Genomic DNA, 19,089 nt, shown 5'->3' with positions numbered 1-19,089 from the left:
CTCCGCATTTCTTTGGTTTGGAAATACTGGCTAGAGATGCGAGATGGTATTTTTTTCCCCACTTGATCTCCCCATATGAAGTTCGCCGTGAGCTTATTCATTGCCGTAATTATGCTTGCTGGGATGGCAAATAAATGAGCCCAATATACCATCAACTGATTTAAAACCGACTGGGCGAGGATCACTCTGCCCCCGAGAGAGAGATATCTATACTGCCATACGGAAATCTTCTTGTAAAATTTGTCTAAAATCCATCCCCAGTCTGCCTTTTTATAACCTGCAGCTTTTAGCTGAAAGCCCAAATATTTCAACCCTAGCCTGATAGGATGGGCTTTGATTCCAAACAGCTCCGTCAGCCAATCAATCACATCCTGGCTCGATTCATTATGAAAAAAGACAGACTTTTCAAAATTGATATGAAGGCCTGTTGCTTTTTGAAAATTATCCAAGATCTCGAAGTAGCATGACCATGTAATCTTGCATAACATTCCAAACATTATGATATCATCAACAAACAGATTATGGGATATCGAGATTCCCCTGCAAATTTTAAGCGGAGAAACTCTGGATTCTTCAACGGCTTTATTTATATGAAGACTAAGAGTATTCATTGTCAGGATAAATAAAAGAGGCGATAAGGGGCATCCTTGCCAGAGACCTCTGGAGGCAGAAAAGAAAGGGGAAGGAATTCCATTTATGATCACCGAGAAATTCACCATCTCAACACACGCCATTATCCAGTTTGTCATACCAGTATTTAGGCCAATCTTTACCAATAAGCACCTTAGGAATCCCCAATCGAGGCAGTCGTATGCCTTTTGGAGATCAATCTTAAGGATGACTGCATTCCTTTTCCTTTTCTGAATAGTAAATAATCCTTCCTGGGTACTTGCCACGGCATCCTGTATGTTCCTCCCTTTTAGAAATGCATGTTGCTCTGATGAAATATGCTTTGATAAAGAACCTTTAATCCTTTCTGCGATTATTTTTGCAATGATTTTATAAGTAATATTGCATAGAGAGATCGGCCGGAAATCCATAAAAGACTCAGCTTCATCATTCTTTGGGATAAGGGCGATATTGGTGGAAGCAACCTTTGTATTTATACTGCCCGCTATTCTTGAGCCCTCTACCATTTTTAACAAATCCCCTTTGAAAAGGTCAAAGAAGTGAGTAAAAAACTCAATTGTCCAGCCATCCGGCCCTGGACATTTATCAGATTTAAATGACTTCATAACCCCAAGCAGCTCTTCCTCAGAGATTTTTTGAAAAATTCTATCATTTGTTTCCTCATCAAACATCTTTGGGAAAATTTCAATGCCCCATAGGATGTCCTTAAAGTTACATTTTTCAGATCTTTGATATTGCTTGCCAAAAAATCTTACTGCCTCGTTTGATATATCTTGCTGGGAATAAATGAGCTGACCATTTCCATCTCTTATCTTCCATATGGAGTTTTTTTCACGTCTGGCATTTGCGAAATTGTGAAAGAACTTTGTATTTTTATCCCCTTCTTTAATCCAAGTCGCTCTGCTTTTTAGCCGCCAATAGGATTCCTCTTGTTCCAAAATTTTAATTTTCTTTTTTTGCAGCTCCTTTATGAGGCATCTCGACTCCAGTGATAAACTCTGAGAGGCAATAGCCTCCGATGCCATATCTAAAGCTCTTTGAATACTTCTTAGTTCTTTCCTGTTTGCTTGTCTTTTCTCATATTGCCATTTTTTCACCACCTTCCGCATATAATCCATTTTGTCCTTAAAAGTCATCAAGAGCGTGGACGGATTATTATTTGCCAGCTCAATCCATGATTTTTTAATGATATCATTAAATCCCGGATCCTCCAGATAAGAGCTGTTAAACTTGAATGAGTATCCTTTCCTGAAACTTTTTTCCTTCCAGCCTAACATGATTGGCCTATGATCTGAAATGAAAATGTTTTCTATTGATGAGAATGGCATACCCATACAATCAATCATACTAGCGTGAATAAGGAACCTGTCCAGCCTTTTTGCAACATAAGCTTCATCAATTCTGCCATTTTCCCAAGTCGGGATCATTCGAGGAGGAAGGACGTCCACTAAATTCCTCTTGAGAAATTCATTTTTCAACCTTTCAGCAAGAGGATCCTTTTTTCTTTTGCTGCCCCATATCTCGTCCATGCTTAAAGTGAGGTTTAAATCTCCTGCAATCAATAAATTTTCCACATCAAAAATTTCAGAATCCAAAATTTTCTCCCAGAATAGCATTCTGTCCCTGTAGGGTGCATATATATTGAGAATATTAATGGGAAAATTATGTCCTCTCATTTTTGCAGAAATTAAAATTCCTGCCAGACATCTATAAGTTTTCGCCTTGATCCAAGATGGGTCCCAAAGGACTGCTAGCCCTCCCGAGAGCCCCATCGCTTCAGTGGCAGAGATGTGCCATGAAGGATACATCTTCCTGAAGTAAGAAACCGCAGCAGAGGCATCATGCATTGTCTCCTGTATTAGAATTATTTTGGGACTTACAGAATGAAATTTTTTTTTTAAGGCCAAAAACTTGGGATCTGTCCCCAAGCCTCTTATATTCATGGAGATTGCAAAATTCATATTGGAGAGTTCTCGGCCTTGCATGCTCTAAGAGGCCTGTCTTCAGTCATGTCTATGATTGGGACTTCAACCAGAGATAAATTGCGGATCCCCCTGCCCTCCCCTCTCCCCCTGAAATGCCTGCTTCCCCCTTTTGTTTTCCTTCTCACTGTTATATTTCTGGCCGACTTCGGACTGATTTGAGGGGACGGTTGAGAATGGGGCTTGTGAATTGTAAGCTCCCTGAGCTGAAGCGATTTTTTGTTCAGCAGGAAATCCAGATCACTGCCTACCGAATTCGAAGGCGATGAATTAGGCGAGTTAACAGGTGTAGGCGAAACCATAATTTCTTTTCCTCTATCTGACGACAGATTTTTATTATTCTGAGAAGGAGTAGAGGATGGATTGAACAGATTTTCATTAATGGTTTCATAGAGAGGATGCGGAGTCGGATGCGGGCAGGGGATCTCGTGGTCCAAAGCAGGCTCCAAAGGGGGCATAGACGGAGATATAGGCTCCAGAATGTATGGATTAACAGGAATGTCGTGGTCCGAGACAGGCTCCATGGATGGGATCGGATCTTTCGGATGAGATGAGAGTCGACGGTCATTCTCAGCGATATCCGGATGGTCATCAAAATCTGTGAGAGACCTGTTCTTTGCAGATGACGAAATCTCAGATTCCCCGTCAGGGGATGAGCTTTTGAAGGGCTTTGCAGCATACCTATTAAGACTGTGCTGTTTCCGGTTGATTGATAGGCGTCTTGGACAGTTCTTAATTAGATGCCCAGTGCGATGGCAAACTGAACATCTAAAGGGAATCCCCCAGAAATCGAGCCTTTGCCTGATTTTTGAGTCCCTCCATTGAATGTCTATGTGAGCCGGAAAACCCCCTCTGAAAGGTTTATCTATCAGTATCCATGCTACCCGTTTGTCTTTTTCACCTAACACCCAAGGATCCACGTATACGCATCTTCCGATTGCATTACCAATTTCTGCTAGCATTTCCTTTGACCACAATTCTAATGGTAATCCGGGTAGCTTGACCCAAATTAAGTTATTAGATGGAATGTTTTTCAATGGATTATAGCCCATGTACCATCTGTGTAAGGCCAAGAAACTTCTTTTATAAACCCATTGATGATTTAGGATGATTTCCAGATCAACTGAGTTTAGAAAGTGGAAGCAATACCATTCTTTTAATAACCTGGAAATAATCGGAACATATCCAATTAAAGGCTTCCATTGTTGCTCAAGCCAGCATCTCATTTTCGCATCGTCTAATTCCGGGAAATGCCATCTCCCAACTAAAGCCTTAGTTTGAAGACTCTCAATGCGTTCTGACAGATGACTACTGTTAATACTGATGGCAGCGGGAGGGGGAATAGTCTTGACAGGTTTGATATTTCCCTTGTGACGGATCTCTTGCCATGACTTTTGGGATATATCCTTTCCGAGCTGGCTGTTAGGAATATGACATTTTTCATTTAACAGACCTTTTCTCTCATTTTGTGGGACCGAGGGATGAATGAGCATCTCCTCCAGCGTGGATTGCCACTCGTTATCCCCTTTGGCAGATTTATGAGCCGATTCCGCCTGTATCGCTGCTTGTATCATCGCCTCGAGATCAGAAGTGTCAGTCATTATTTATTTCTCCACCTACTTCTGAACCCGGGAGGATCACAAAAAATCCAGCGAAGATATGATCCAGGGTGGACTGACAGAAAGGATTGAATAAAACCCAGAGAAAGAGAGCCTAGAACATCGAAATCAAACTGCAGTACAGGTCCGAGATGCCTAGGGATTGAGTCGCCCCTAATTAGGACCTTTGAGGAATTAATTACTTATCCCTCAGACAGAATTCCTATAAAGGGGGAGGACTATGTCAATACCTGGATACTGACAGTCATAAAGAGAAAATGGAAAACGACGGCTAGATTTTATATCCAAATTCTGATCTGTCCCTTTAGTAATTTCGAGAAGCCAGGGGAAGTACAAGACTTTCCTTTACCCGAATTCCTAGACAGAGAATGTTTTAAGGCTTTGTACTTATGAGAGCGGGAATTGGTATCCTGGAAAAAAAACCGGCCCTGAAAACCCCTGGAGATTCAGGCAAGGAGAAGGCCTAAGTTACAGAGGTTGAGCTTGTTTCAGGATGATTCCCCTGGGCATACAAAACATCATCATACTAATTGACAAACACACCACCATTGACCAATCCTAAACCGAAAATCCGAGCATGGCTTTGAGATAACAAAGTATTTCTGAGGCTTTAGAAACGATACCCATGATCGTCTCGTATCCACAGACATGGGAGGAAAATTATGGTCTTCCTGAAGTCGATGAGGCAAAAAAAAACCACTCTACACCATATCCTTTCTATATAGCTCACACTTATCTACAATCAGACTAACAGCTCCATGTTTCCTTTGTTTCAACAGAAGCAGCCACTAATTATCAATGTTTTTAAACTCCTTTTTTAAAAAACAGAAAGAAATAGAGAAAACTCACAGTATAGAGGTACTGACCTGGAGCCGCATGCAAGCTAAGCAAAGAGTGCAGGAAGCAGCAAACTTGAGCCAATACCAGAGAAGCCTCCTCCCACACAGCGTCGAAAATGAGATACAGCATAACAATCATCCCACCATTCCTGATAAAGGACCTTAACCAGAGAAAGCTCTCCCTCACAGAGACGAAAACAGGAGATTCTGCGCGACTTGGAACCCACTACATTGGACCAAGAACCTAAGGAGAAACTTGCCTGAGAAGATAACAGAGATGAAGTAACTGGGGAGGATAATGGTCCTAAGATGGCAGATTTCAGAAGAGCTGAGGGCCCTCTAAGCTCTGTAACGCTTCCTATCCGTGATACTAACAGCTAAAGACACAAAGAGCTTGCAGAGCACTCGACCATCGAAGAAATCGATACCTCCTGCCATTCCTGAGAATTTAGCTGGGGGTGGCATGCGTTTCCAATCGCCAGATGTCGAGCCGGTCAAACCTTACGTGCCCTGAGAGTTTGCATGCAAATGCCTCCGAAAATCAACATGCATTGGCCATCAATCCATTTGTCTCCCTCCTTCCTGCTCACTGGTTGGCTGCTGCATACACCTCCTGCCACACGTTCCTACACTCCGCTCAGCTGCCGCGCGCTCCTTCTCCTCCTTCGAAAAGCGTTCTTGCAACTAGTTTGTCCTGGTCATCCACAACATGCCTCGAGAGATTGGCACTGAAACATTTGCTGGTTAATCAAATTTCTTAGAGGGTATATATTAAGTGGTAATGCTAAATCAAATTTATTAAATTAGATATATTAATCTGTACTGAGTAATTAAAAGTGTAATCCATGGGTGTGAAAAAACACATTTTAATTTCCTAGCTGTAGCTTATTTGTTATACTTTTTTGGATGTGATTCTAATTTGTTCAGAGTTTGGTAGAAATTTATTTGAACCATTAGAGATTTATTTTAATCAGAGATCGCAATGATCTAGTAAGTAAAAAGGGAAATCAAATATTTTAAAGTGCAAAAGTCAAAATTTGAGAAAAATGTTAGATTCAAAGCCTTGGAAATAGAGATTCACCAATTGGGTTGTGTAGATGATTCATTGACAAAAAGAATCCCTAAAAAAATATCAAAATGTAGAATAATGAGACTCCTTAAAATTTATTAACATAATTTTTTAATTTTTTCGATTGTGTTATACCAACATAGATCCATATCAAGTCTGGATCTATCAACCACCTAAAGGGATAAAATATCTCAATACACAAACCTCTCTATGAGTGAAAAACTTGAGCAAAGGTTTTCATCTCCAAAGATTTGATTCCTCTCAACTCTTGGTAGATCGAGAGTTAAGATGGATCTATGTTAGTTTAGAGCAACACACTAATAAAATGTTTTACCTATATTTTTTTTTTGACTTGTTTTATATAATATATACTTTGTTGATATTGAAATATTTTATTTATAATTTACCTTCTCCACACTAAAATGTTAATACATCCCCATTAGAAAACATATATCTATAGGATTCTCTCTCTCTCTCTCTCTCTCTATATATATATATATATACATATTATTTTCCAAAATGGTACATATCAATTAAATACTAAACATTTTAGGAATTAGAAACATCCCTTGTATTTTGAATTTCTCTTTATATATGTTTGATTCTAAAATCTTTTAGTCACCATGCATATTGAAATATTTGTTTATAATATAGGTCCCATTTTTTTTTTTTTGTTATTAATATTTTTAAATGTTATATGTTAAAGGAAAAATGAAATAAATTACACATCTAAGTGAAAATATTAGAAACATTTAAATTTAAATTACTTTATTTTTAGTTAATATAAAATTATGTTATTTAATATGGATATTGAAATATTTGGGAGGTCATGGGGTCAAATCTCCTCGATGCCCTTGGGGTTAGGCCCTAACAGGAGCCTAACCTTGAGGGTGTCTAGGAAAATTGACCCCATGACCTTCCATTAGCTAGGTGCTTTAGCCAGGGAACTGGACCAATTGAACTAGCCCTTAAGGAGATATGCACAATTAATTTTATATTAAGAATTTGATATATTATAAATCTCTCTTATTATTTTTATTAGGAACTAGTTGTATTATTTTACTTACACTTTTTTTTTTGGGCATTGAAATATTTTATTATGGTCAACACTAACAAATTTTTTAAATCTTTCTTTATATATGAAACTAATCTTGAAATAAATTAGTTCTTATAGAACAATTTATTTAAGTGTTTTAAAATATTTTTGAAAAGTATAAGAATTATACATCTTGCTCACAATTAAAAGCTAAAATATAAGGTCCACTTATGTTAAGGCATCCCCATGTGATTTTAACAGCTTAGATGTTTCTCGTCCCAGTTACTCATGCCAAAGGTGAGGCATGCTAGTCATCTCAGACGTTTCTCGTCCCAATTACTCATGCCAACGCTAAATCATGCTAGTCATCTCAGGACTCACAATACCTAGTACAGAAAACAAAAAATATATATAATGTTTTTTTACTTTTAGTTACTTTATCTCTCTAAACTTAATATAGAATCACATGGATATCTAAGTATTTTATTTATGGCTGAAATGTTTTACCACATCTTCTATACTTCAAACATATATTCATTTTTGTTTTTTATTATACTAGACATTGTTTTCTTTTATTTAGATAAATTTTATTTTTATTTTAAAAGTGGCACTTGTCAACTCCAAGTTGAGCACAGATGAAATCACACATTACTCTCACATAGGGCTTGCTTCTCTCGCTACAATCGCAAGTTTAAGTTGTGAATTCTCCAAAATATAATTTATGTGTCTTAGAAATATATGCCTTTATTTCTTTATTTTGTCTTCTTATAAATTTATGACGAATCTACTTATGGGATGTTTTTTCCATTTCAGTGGTTATCTAGTAATGCAATTTATGGTTGGGTTGTGAATTTTAGTTGTTTAAAATGTGATTTTGAATGTACAAAATAAATTTAATGTCCTAAAAAACTTCTAGGGCACTTGATATTTTCATATTACACAATTGAAATTTAAGGTTCCAAGAAATCTTGGTTGGATTTCAATCAAAATTGACCCCAAAAAATATGTCCAAAAAAGGGAAAAAACATCTAATAGTTAAAGTACCACATAAATTTATCTGACATTTATTCTAATATTAATCCATTTGCACTACAGTTTTCCGTATGAAGTCAAGATTAAAAAATATAAATAAAAACAATGAATAAATTATTTAAAGGTTGTATCTTTACATTCTACAATCTTTGGGGCCTAACACTCCATAGTCTAAGAGTCACTACAATTAATACATCAGATAGAAATTGGTTGTCATCCAAATTTCAATTGCTACCAACGTTTCCAATTGTGTTGTCAACATCTCAATTTGGTAGCTTGCATTAATTGTCTGCAAGCTAGTGAGGCCAACTGCCTCTTTTACAACTCCATCACAAATTATCACCAGTTGGTTTAAGGAAAGATATTAAAAGTCATAGTTCTCATATATATCTATAATAGGAGCTTCAAACAGAACACTCTCCAAGTATGTCATAACACTTAGCAAGAATGTCCTACATTACCTTGGGAAGCCTTCACTAGCTAACTCTACACAAGGTCATTCCTATTTGTATAGGTTACCTTAGGAGTCTCTCACTAGCTACCTCTATAAGAACCCATATATGTCTGTATTCGAAGTAATCCAACTTAATCTAGCTTTCGTTTTTCTTAGAGTTGTTGCATTGTCAACTGGAAAAGTGTTCATTTCTTCCATCGTCAAGTAGGTGTTTTCTCTTATATGGAACTATAAAAAAGAAAAGAGATTTTTCTAGTAGGTGACTAACTTTAAAATTCATTGAATATAGTATATATATAAATATATATATAAGAAATAACTTGGTTCATCTTTCAAATTGAATAACATCATTAGGACACCATAGAGGGTGGACAATATCCATGAAATTGGTGGAATGCTATACATAAAATGAAATGTTATTTGACAATAGATGGGTCTTTCACAAATAATAAAATAATGAAAAAGAATAACATCATACTAATTGGATCTTATATGAGAATTTAGATCACTCACTATACCACATTACATTATTGTTGTAACTAGTTTGGTTTGTTGATAAATAATCTAACGACCAACTAACCCAAAAATTCCTTTTTCAAGCATGTTATCAACTACATCATAGGCTTCTTCTAAGGTCTCTACAACAACAACTTATTACCTAGAATCCAAGCTAATTTCTTTCACAACAATGGGTGCCCCTTGTTTCTATAAGCACCCAAAGACATAGACGCATAATTTGACTTTGTTAAATGAAGATTGATTGTAGGAAAGAAGAAACAACACATCAATCAAATGAATGTGTAGATTATTACATTTGATTTTTCATTGTTTCCATGTTCTTGTTAGAAATGTCAACAATTAAAGAAAATGTAAATGTAATTTTTTTACCTCAACAAATCTTGTTTTACGGTTCAAGAAATTGTATAATGATAGGTAGTTCATAAAAATGCCTATTGATTAAAATATTGTAGCCCAAAAGGAAAAATGTATCTAAGAGTCATTGATTAACCTTGATTAATAAAAGTATTCAATGATATCTGTAATAACCTCGGTTACAATTCTTGTATATTTAATTAAATTAAAAGAGCTAAGTTGGGGACCCGGATTCCAGAGCTGAGTTGGAGGGGGAGACTACTTGGGATGTTGACTAGCTTGGTGGTAGCCACAGAGGCTGATAGGTGGCAAGCAAGGAGTAGGGGACCAAGTGGCACATTAGTGATTGGCTTGCAAGATTAATAGGCAGACCAAGGGTGATAAGGAAAAATCAATAGAAAAATCAAGGGGCAGGTAGACAGGTGGAGTAATGTTGATTGGCTCACAAGATTTGGGCCAAATCGACAAGAGGGAAGGAGAGGCATGGTAAATCGGGATGGAGAAACAACTCGAATGCCATGGGGAAACATGTTTCACATTTGGGACAAATTTCCAGGTACTGAGATTGGGGGGAATTTTTCTAACATATTATATTTATTGAAAGAATCCTAAGCAACTCTCTCATAGTAGAACTCTAGTTAGTTTTCTGATTCCTAGCAATGTGGCAGAATTGATTACCAATGATGTGGCTAAAGGTGGATGGATTTCTTTCTAGAGTCTCATCCCACAAGAAAGCCCTCACTCATGCACTGGAATCTGACTTGAGGGTGACAACTGCAAGTGAATTGGCTGCAGCTTGTCTATGGTTGGGTGGAAAATCAGAACCTGCAACCTGTCTATAGTTGGGTGGAAAATCAAAGCCCCCATCTCAATCTCCAATTCTAGCATAAAATATAAGTATTACTCTGGTCTTATGCACTGTGATGTTTGTTAATAATATGAGTTTTTGGCATGGAATGTTTCATCGAGTTTCCCTCCTACTTGGTTTGTATCTATAATCACACGATTTTTCTTATATATCTTCTTCGAAATCAGTTTGGTTCTAATTTTTTCTACTTATGCCAATAAATAGCCTATTGTTCATACTAGAAAATCCATGGAAACCATTAAGACACCCAAGTCTATAAACTACGGCTCTACAACTTTCTTCACCTTTCTAGATTATATCTTCATGCTCATTTTCTTTTTCTTCTTGTGTTGTAGTTATTTTTCTTAAAGATGGTGGGCATCTAAATCTTTGTCAAAGTAATTACCAATCACTTTGTGAAGCAACTATCGGTTGTGGAGCCTGGTTATCTTCTTGATTCAAAGGTCTTGTTTCAGTCGGATGTATACCCCAGGCGGGGATGCCGAGGAGCATCCCCCTGGATGGGGGGTTCAGGGGAAACACCCCGAAAGCTAAAAATATATGTAAATTCTCTTTGTAAAATATTGTAATTTTGTAGTCAATCTAGGTCGTTCATTAGGAAAATGAACTGATGGTAGAAGTTATGTTTAATTTAGGGTTTTTTTCCCTACAAGGCAACCCCTTGATTTATATGAAGGAATTGCATTGAAACTGTGTATATGTGTATTCTGAGTGAGAAAGAGAGAGGAGATTATGTGAGGGTGAAAAGGAAATTACAACAGATCTGATGCAGCCCAAATTGGGTGAACCACATATATTTGTGTCTCTCTTGTTTCATGTGTTTTCTGTGTTTGTGTTTCTAAAATATTTTATGTGTTCCATTGCTCTATAATATATAATTTTCTAACAATTGTTATCAGAGCAAAAGGTCTATTGGGTTGAGAAACTCGTAGGAGAGAAGGGTTCTTGGTTCAAGTGGGAGAAATGACGGAATATGGTAGGTTTTGGGTCAAGAAATCTAATGACCAAAACTACCAATTGTGGACAATGCATATGGAAGATTATTTGTATAAGAAATATTTGTACCTACCACTGAGCAGAGAAACAAAGAAGTCGACAACTATGGCAGACACATAATGGGAGATTCTTGACAAAAAGTCACTTGGAACAATACGATTGTGCCTAGTGGCATCAGTAGCCTTTAATATTTCAAAGGAAACAACAAAAAAGGGTTTAATGACGACATTGTCCAAACTATATGAAAAACCTTCAGCCTCAAACAAGATATTTCTTATGAAGCATTTATTTAATATGAATATGTCATAAGGTGGATCTGCTGTTGAATATTTAAATGAATTTAATACAATTACCAATCAGTTAAGTTTTGTGGAGGTAAATTTTGGCAATGAAGTTAAGACTTTGTTATTTCTATGCTCATTGTGAGAAAGTTGGAATGAATTAGTTATGGCCATTAATAACTCTGTCTCTGGATATAGTGATTTAAAGCTTGATAATGGAGTTGACGTTATCCTTAGTGAGAAAATGCGACATAAAAGCTCCGGTGAGACATCAAGTAATGCTTTGACTGCAGAGACTAGGGGAAGAAAAATCGAAAGAGTCTAGGATATCGCAGTAAGTTAAGGAAAGGTAGATCCAAGTCCAGATCGGGGATAGTGTGTTGGAAATGTGGGAAGAAAGGACACCTAAAGAAAGACCGTAAGTTTCAAAAGGAAAAGGAAGGAGACGCACAATAAGAAAACAATAGTGAAGAAAATGTGACAGGTGATGTGTTTCAAGATGATTTGATTCTTTCATTAGAAAATATTATCGATGCCTGGGTGGTAGATTCAGGGGTCTCATTCCATGCCACACCTGATAGGAAACATTTTCATGATTATGTTCAAGGAGATTTTGGATAGGTTCTCCTGGGTGATGATAAACCCTGTAAAATCATAGGAATGGGTAAAGTTTTTATTAAAAAACATAATGGAAACCAATGGATATTGAAGGAGGTAAGGCATGCTCCAGATTTGAAGAAAAATCTAATTTTAACAGGGTAGTTGGGAGGTGAAGGTTGTGTAACTACTTTTACAGTTAAAACTTAGAAGGTCACTAAAGGAGCCTTGGTAATAGAAAAATGAGAAAAGGTTGGTACATTGTATTTATGCAATGGTATTTCTAATTTTGTTAATGCTTTGACCTCCACAAGAGAAAATACAACATTGTGGCATCATAGGCTCGGGCACATGAGTGAGAAGGGGATGTAGATTCTCCACTCAAGAAATTTGTTGCTAGGTTTGAAGAATGTTGATTTGTATTTCTGTGAGAATTGTGCTTATGGAAAACATAAGAGAGTCAAATTTCTCAGAGTTGGGAAAGAAAAGGAGTGAAAAATTAGAGCTTGTACATACAGATGTATGGGGAACTACTCAGGTATCATATTTGTGGCTCTTGTTATTATGTTACTTTTATTGATGATGCAACCTAATTTATTGTATTAGAAATAAATCTAATGTATTTGATACTTTCAAGAAATGGAAATCTTTGGTTGAGAATGAGACATGAAAGAAGTTGAAGTGTCTTAGATCAGATAATGGAGGAGAAAATTGCAACAAAGAGTTTGATAAGTACTATTCAGAGCATGGAATTCAAAGAGAGAATACAGTTCCAGGAACACCACAGGAAAATGGTGCCTCAAAAAGGATGAATAGGACAATCATGGAGCATGCAAGGTGCATGAGATTACATGCATGATTTCCTTTACAATTTTGGGTAGATGATGTAGATACTATTGTTTATCTAATAAATAGAGGGCCTTCAAGTTCTTTGGATGGTGGTATTCCAAAGGATTCATGGACAGGTAAAAAGGCAAACTAATCATTTTCAAATACTTTCGGTTGTGAAGCCTTTGTTCGCAGTAATAAAGAAAATAGAACAAAACTTGAGGCACCTTTATTGGATATGGTGTTAATGATTTTGATATCGCTTATATGATTATGAAAATCACAAAATAATTAGGAGTAGAGATGTCATATTCAAAGAAAGGGTCTTGTATAAGGATCAGAAGCAGAAAAAGACAGGAAAAAGAAAACAAAGAATACACAGTGCTTGATGAGATCATAGAAAAAGTAAAGGGGCCTGGAAATCATAATGATCAACAACCACACCAATAACAACATGCACCTCAAACACCTAAAAGTGGTGTTAGAAGATATACCAAGATAAGTAGATCCCCTTAACTATACTCTCCATTATATTATGTATTGTTGACAGATTCTGGTGAACCAGAATGTTATGAAGAAGCAATGCAGGTAGAAACTAAGAAGAAGTGGGATTTATCCATGAAAGAAGAGATGGAATCCTTGGTACATAACTAGACTTGGGACTTAGTAAGGTTGTCTGCAAGTAAAACAACATTGCATAATAAATGGGTTTACAGGTTGAAGGAAGAAGATGGAGGTAGAAAACAATTTTAAACTAGACTTGTGGTAAAGGAGTTTGCATTGAAGAAAGGTATAGAATTTGACGAAATATTTTCTCCTATTATTAAAATGACTTCAGTCAGAACTATTTTAAGTCTAGTAGCAGCAAAATATTTGCATCTTGAGAAGTTAGATGTAAAGGTTACCTTTCTCCATGGGGATTTGGAGGAAGGAATCTATATGCATGAACCACAAGGGTATGGGGTCAAAGGGAAGGAGAAACTAGTTTTCATGTTGAAGAAGAGCTTGTATGGCCTAAAATAGGCTCCAAGGCAGTGGTATCTAAAATTTGACAGGTTTATGTCTGAACAAGGTTATACTAGATGACACTTTGATCATTATGTTTATCTCAAAAGGAAAAAAGATGGAAGCTAGATTATATTGTTATTGTATGTAGATGACATGCTTGTTGCAGGGTCTAACAGATAGGAAATAAATGTGCTCAAAGAAAAATTGGCAAATTCATTTGCAATGAAGGATTTGGGTGTTGCAAAACAAATCCATGGTATGAGAATAACTAAAAACAAGAAAAATTGCAAATTAACATTGTATCAGAGTGAGTACATAGAAAAGGTGTTGGAAAGATTTAATATGTAGAATGCAAAACCAATTAGTACAGTTTTGGCTAGCCATTTCAAACTAAGTAAGGGGATGAGTCCCAAGACTCAAGAAGAGATGGAATATATGTGTAAAGTTCCATATGCATCAAAAATTGGAAGATAAACGTATGCAATGGTCTGCACGAGGCCTGATATTGCACATGCAGTGGGAGTTGTAAGCAGGTAGTTGAACACTCCAAGAAAATAACATTGGATGGTAGTGAAATGAATTCTCGGGTATTTTAGAGGTACCACAAATCAAGCATTATGCTTTGATGGTTCTAACATTTCTCTACAAGGATATGTTAATGCATATATGGCAGGTGATAAATATAACAGGAGGAGCACCATAGGGTATGTGTTTACTCTAGGTCGAACAATTGTCAGTTAGATTTCAAAAATGCAAAGTGTTGTTGCAATTTCAACAACAAAAGCATAGTATGTTGCTACTACAAAGGCTAGTAAAGAAATGATATGGTTATAAAGGTTTATGGATGAATTGGGTAAGAAATAAGAGATGGGAAGGTTATAAAGTGACAACCATAATGCCATTCATATTGAATATAACTCAAAATTTCATTCCAAGACTAAAAATATACATCTCAAGTACCATTTCATACGGTCAGTGTTGGAAGATGGGCATTTGAAGCTGGAAAAGATACACACTAGCCAAAATCCTCTAGATATGTTAACGAAAGTTGTAACCAGGGAGAAACTGAGATTATGCTAAGTTTCAATTGGTCTTCAAGTATGATGATGAAGACGGGAAATAGCGAGGCCCAAAGTGGAGTCATTTTCTAGCAAATGAATCAACGGTGGAGTTGGTATAATTAGTCTTCAAGTGGGAGATTGTTCGGTGTGGAGCCTGATTATCTTCCTGATTTAGAGGTATTTGTTTCAACCCAATGTATACCCTAGGAATACCATACACCCCTCTACATGGGGGGGACTTGTCCTCCTCGAGGGGGTCCAAGGGCCAGTAGGGGTTTGGGGGCAGTATCCCCAACACTAAAATAGATGTAAAATTTCCTTGTAAAATATCGTAATTTCGTAGTCAATCTAGGTCGTTCATGAGGCAAAAGATCTAGTGGTAGAAGTTATGTTTGATTTAGATTTTTTTTCCCTAGAAGGAAACCTCTCGATTTATATGGGGGAATTGTATTATGACTCTGTATATGTGTATTCTGAGCGAGAAAGAGAGAGGATACTTTGTGAGAGCGAAGAGGAAATTACAACAGATCTATTGTAGGTTGTATCTCTTCATTTTGCTGGATAATATAAAAGGAAGGACTGGTTCTTTCTCCATGGACGTAGCCAAAATTGGGTGAACTACATATATCTATCTCTCTTGTTTTATGTGTTTTCTATGTTTGTGTTTCTGCCATATTTTATGTGTTCCATTGCTCTATAATATATAATTTTCTAACAACGACAAGCATAGAATGTGAGGAGAAGTGGTATGTAGAATTCACAACTCGTGGACAAGCGTGTGGTAAGACACGTGGAAACATGAATGATTTGAAAGGTCAATGGCGAATCTATTGACCATTAATAAGTGTTATTGTTGTTTATCACTTGACAATTTTTTTTTAATGATTGTCTAGACTTGAGGTCAAGGGTGTGAGTCACAGTAGTAAGGGTGTGTTGTGTAGTTCTAATCACAACAATCTGGGCATTGAATTCTTGAATTTTTTTCCGTGTAAAGAAAGAATATTGTTGCACAGATTTTGAAATTTGAGGGTCATAAGGCATTGATATAAGGAGAATTAGTGTCCTTCCTACTAATGAGTCACGTGGTGTGAAGGAGGAAGATGTTATATTCTTAAGTTGTTGTTGGTTTGCGCAGATGTAGAGCTACTTGTTGTGCATGTGGAGAATGAGAGCTTGTTGTAGACAAGAAGGAATCATTTAAGGCTTGTATGACTATTGAGTGGTGTTATCAAAAGATACATAGATTTGTAATGAGCATGGAGTAAAGACCCAACTTTTCCATTGAGGTGCTTAAGAAGTCAGAAGTGGGACCTGACTGGTGTGGTATGCATATGGGATCCTAGGTGTTTCATACACGAATTCAGAAACTAGATCAAAGTGATTCTTTTGTGAACCTGTGTTCAATGATCAAACGTGTTATGGGAACCACCTTGTAATATGAATAATTTGGGAAGCCTTGCGTTGTTGTGTTGTCGTGAGGTTGTTGGGTAATAGAGGAGTTTCTTTTGTGAACTCCACTGGTGAACCAGTCTTCTTGAAGGTGAGCTTGATGTTGGAATTTTTTTTTTAGAAATGTGGAAGAGGTGTTATAGATCAATGAAAAAGTGTGTGATTCTAGCCTAAGAACCGTGAAAGTTGGGTACCTCAAGGTGATCTCTATTAAAGTGCAAGTGTTGGATGTTGGATCTGTGAAAAGCATAGAGTTTGTATTGATGTCTTGTGGAACTGTTGGAGCAATATGTCTGAAGAGTCGCTAAAAGAAATTATACAGAAAGTTATTGAAAAAAAGAGAGAAGGAATTAAATAAATTAAAATGAAATATGAGAATGAACAACTTTCAAGAGAAAGGTGGTTCAAAATGTTGTAGGAAACGAAAATCATAGATAAACTACTTAACGGAGTGGTATCTCAAGTTGAAGATCAATGGTATGAGCAAGATGAAGTTGACTACAAATCTTGTAATGTAGTAATGAATATTTGGCAAAAGAAGACAAAAATGAAGATGAAAAGCACTAAAATTGTGATTTAGTGAATCTTATGATTATTTCTCAGTGTGCAGGTTGTTAGTTCCTAAATCTACCTCAGGCTGAGAAAGGTAGGATCTAGGATAACATCAAACCAAGCTTAACTTAGTAGCTAGCCCTACGAGGTCGGGAGAGGGCTCTCTCCTTGTCAATCTCGGCAAAATATGATCAATGAGGCTTGAGATGACTGATTTGATGACTAACTTTAGGCTAGGTATGTGTGCAAAAGAGTTTGATTAAATTTAATGATATTTTGTTGGCTCAAATGGAAAGGCAGATTTTTGGTTTAGGGAATGAGGCTAAGTTTTGCAGAGATCTCTATGGGGCAAGGTAGACAAATGGGTTGGTACTTCAAATTGAGTGAGATGAAGAGATTTTAGACTAGTGAGGAGTTGAATAGGGCAAGAAAGTCTCAGGGATCCTCTTCAAACAACTGAAAACATAAATAACTAAGCAAACCCTAAGTAGAGCATTGCAATCTCAATGGATTCTACCTTTATCCTTGTTTGATTTAGTTAAGATGAAACAAAGAGAGATGATGGCATACATAAAACACATGTAAACTTACAATTACAAAGGGAAACACAACACCAAAGAAAGATGCCACATGAATCCCATAAAACACTGCAAACCCTGGTCTATTCCTTGGCCAAACTACTGAAATGAGTATACAATGAAGCTCCAAGCTTTCCCAAAAGTCCAACCATGCTAATGACTAAAAAATCACAAGATATAGACAAACCATAACTCATCCTAGCCTCTAGGAGTCAAGCTCACAAGTTTAGGAGCTGTTCCAACTAATTCTAAACTGAGAACTATAAATTAGGCATTGGAAGAACTTGCCTCTAGAAATTAGAGAACTGATTCATTCAATTGCAAACTACTTTTTGATAGATGAATCTACCTCCATGAGTTAACTTTTGACATAATTTCATCAATATATATCAATTTACAATAAATTAAATCATAAGTTTGACATTAAGAAGGAGGAAAGTCAAAATGTCAAAAAGTTAGGCGAAAAACAAAGTATTCTTGGTCAAACTGAGCAAAATTTACCCAATGCACCGCATCGATTTCCCTGTGCATATCTCCTGTTTACAACCACTTTTGGAGGCCTTCTCAATGTCCAAATCTTCTCCAAGTGTGCTTGTTGGAAAGGTCTACCTGTCTAATTTCCAGAACAAGTGGAATTTTTGAATTTAGCCTCCATTTGCCCCTCCAAAATTGAGTTCTCCCAACATTGCTTCATGTGTGTCAAAATAGGGGCAGTAAGGTCAATTTTTGGGTGTTTTTGACCTTTTTGAGGGCTCAAAACCTGTCAAAACTTCTTGGCCATTGGTAGAAAAGCATATTTATTCACGAAAAATCCAAAAATGTTGTGTTTTTCTCATTTGGAGGCCTCCATCAAAAGCGAGCACCAGGTGGCGTGGTGCACAGGGCAGAAAATTCTGTGTTTTAGCCCAAAAATTTCAAAAATGCAAAAAGTGTCCCAATTTTTTTGAAATTTGGGCTGGGTCTTCTCCATCAAGTGCTGTGTTGGGCCAAGGAAGCCTCAGCCAATATCTGAATTCTATCTTGCTCCTTTCCCCTCCTCGATGCCTTCTTCAACTTGGCCTTCAAGTTCCTGATTCTTGCCTTGCAACTTTTGTTTCTCGCCAAGTAATGGTAGGCCATGTGCCTCAACATTGTTTTCTCCCTATTGGCCTTCTCTAACAACTTTTCCATGTGCATATTAGCCCTCTCAAGCCAAGACTCACGATCAACATGAATTTCCCTTTCAAGTGTTGTCAATTTGGTTTTCCTCCTCTTGGCAGCTTGCCGATTTTTCTTTATGCTTTTAAGCTCCATGGATGAGTGGGAATGATGAGGGGAGGATTTGATGCTAAATATAG

Source organism: Pinus tabuliformis, chromosome 3_2 (assembly GCF_031772625.1).
Source record: "Pinus tabuliformis cultivar Carrire ecotype Pingquan chromosome 3_2, CPIR1, whole genome shotgun sequence".
Classification (NCBI taxonomy): domain Eukaryota; kingdom Viridiplantae; phylum Streptophyta; class Pinopsida; order Pinales; family Pinaceae; genus Pinus; species Pinus tabuliformis.
Note: the sequence above shows the minus strand (reverse complement) of the source record.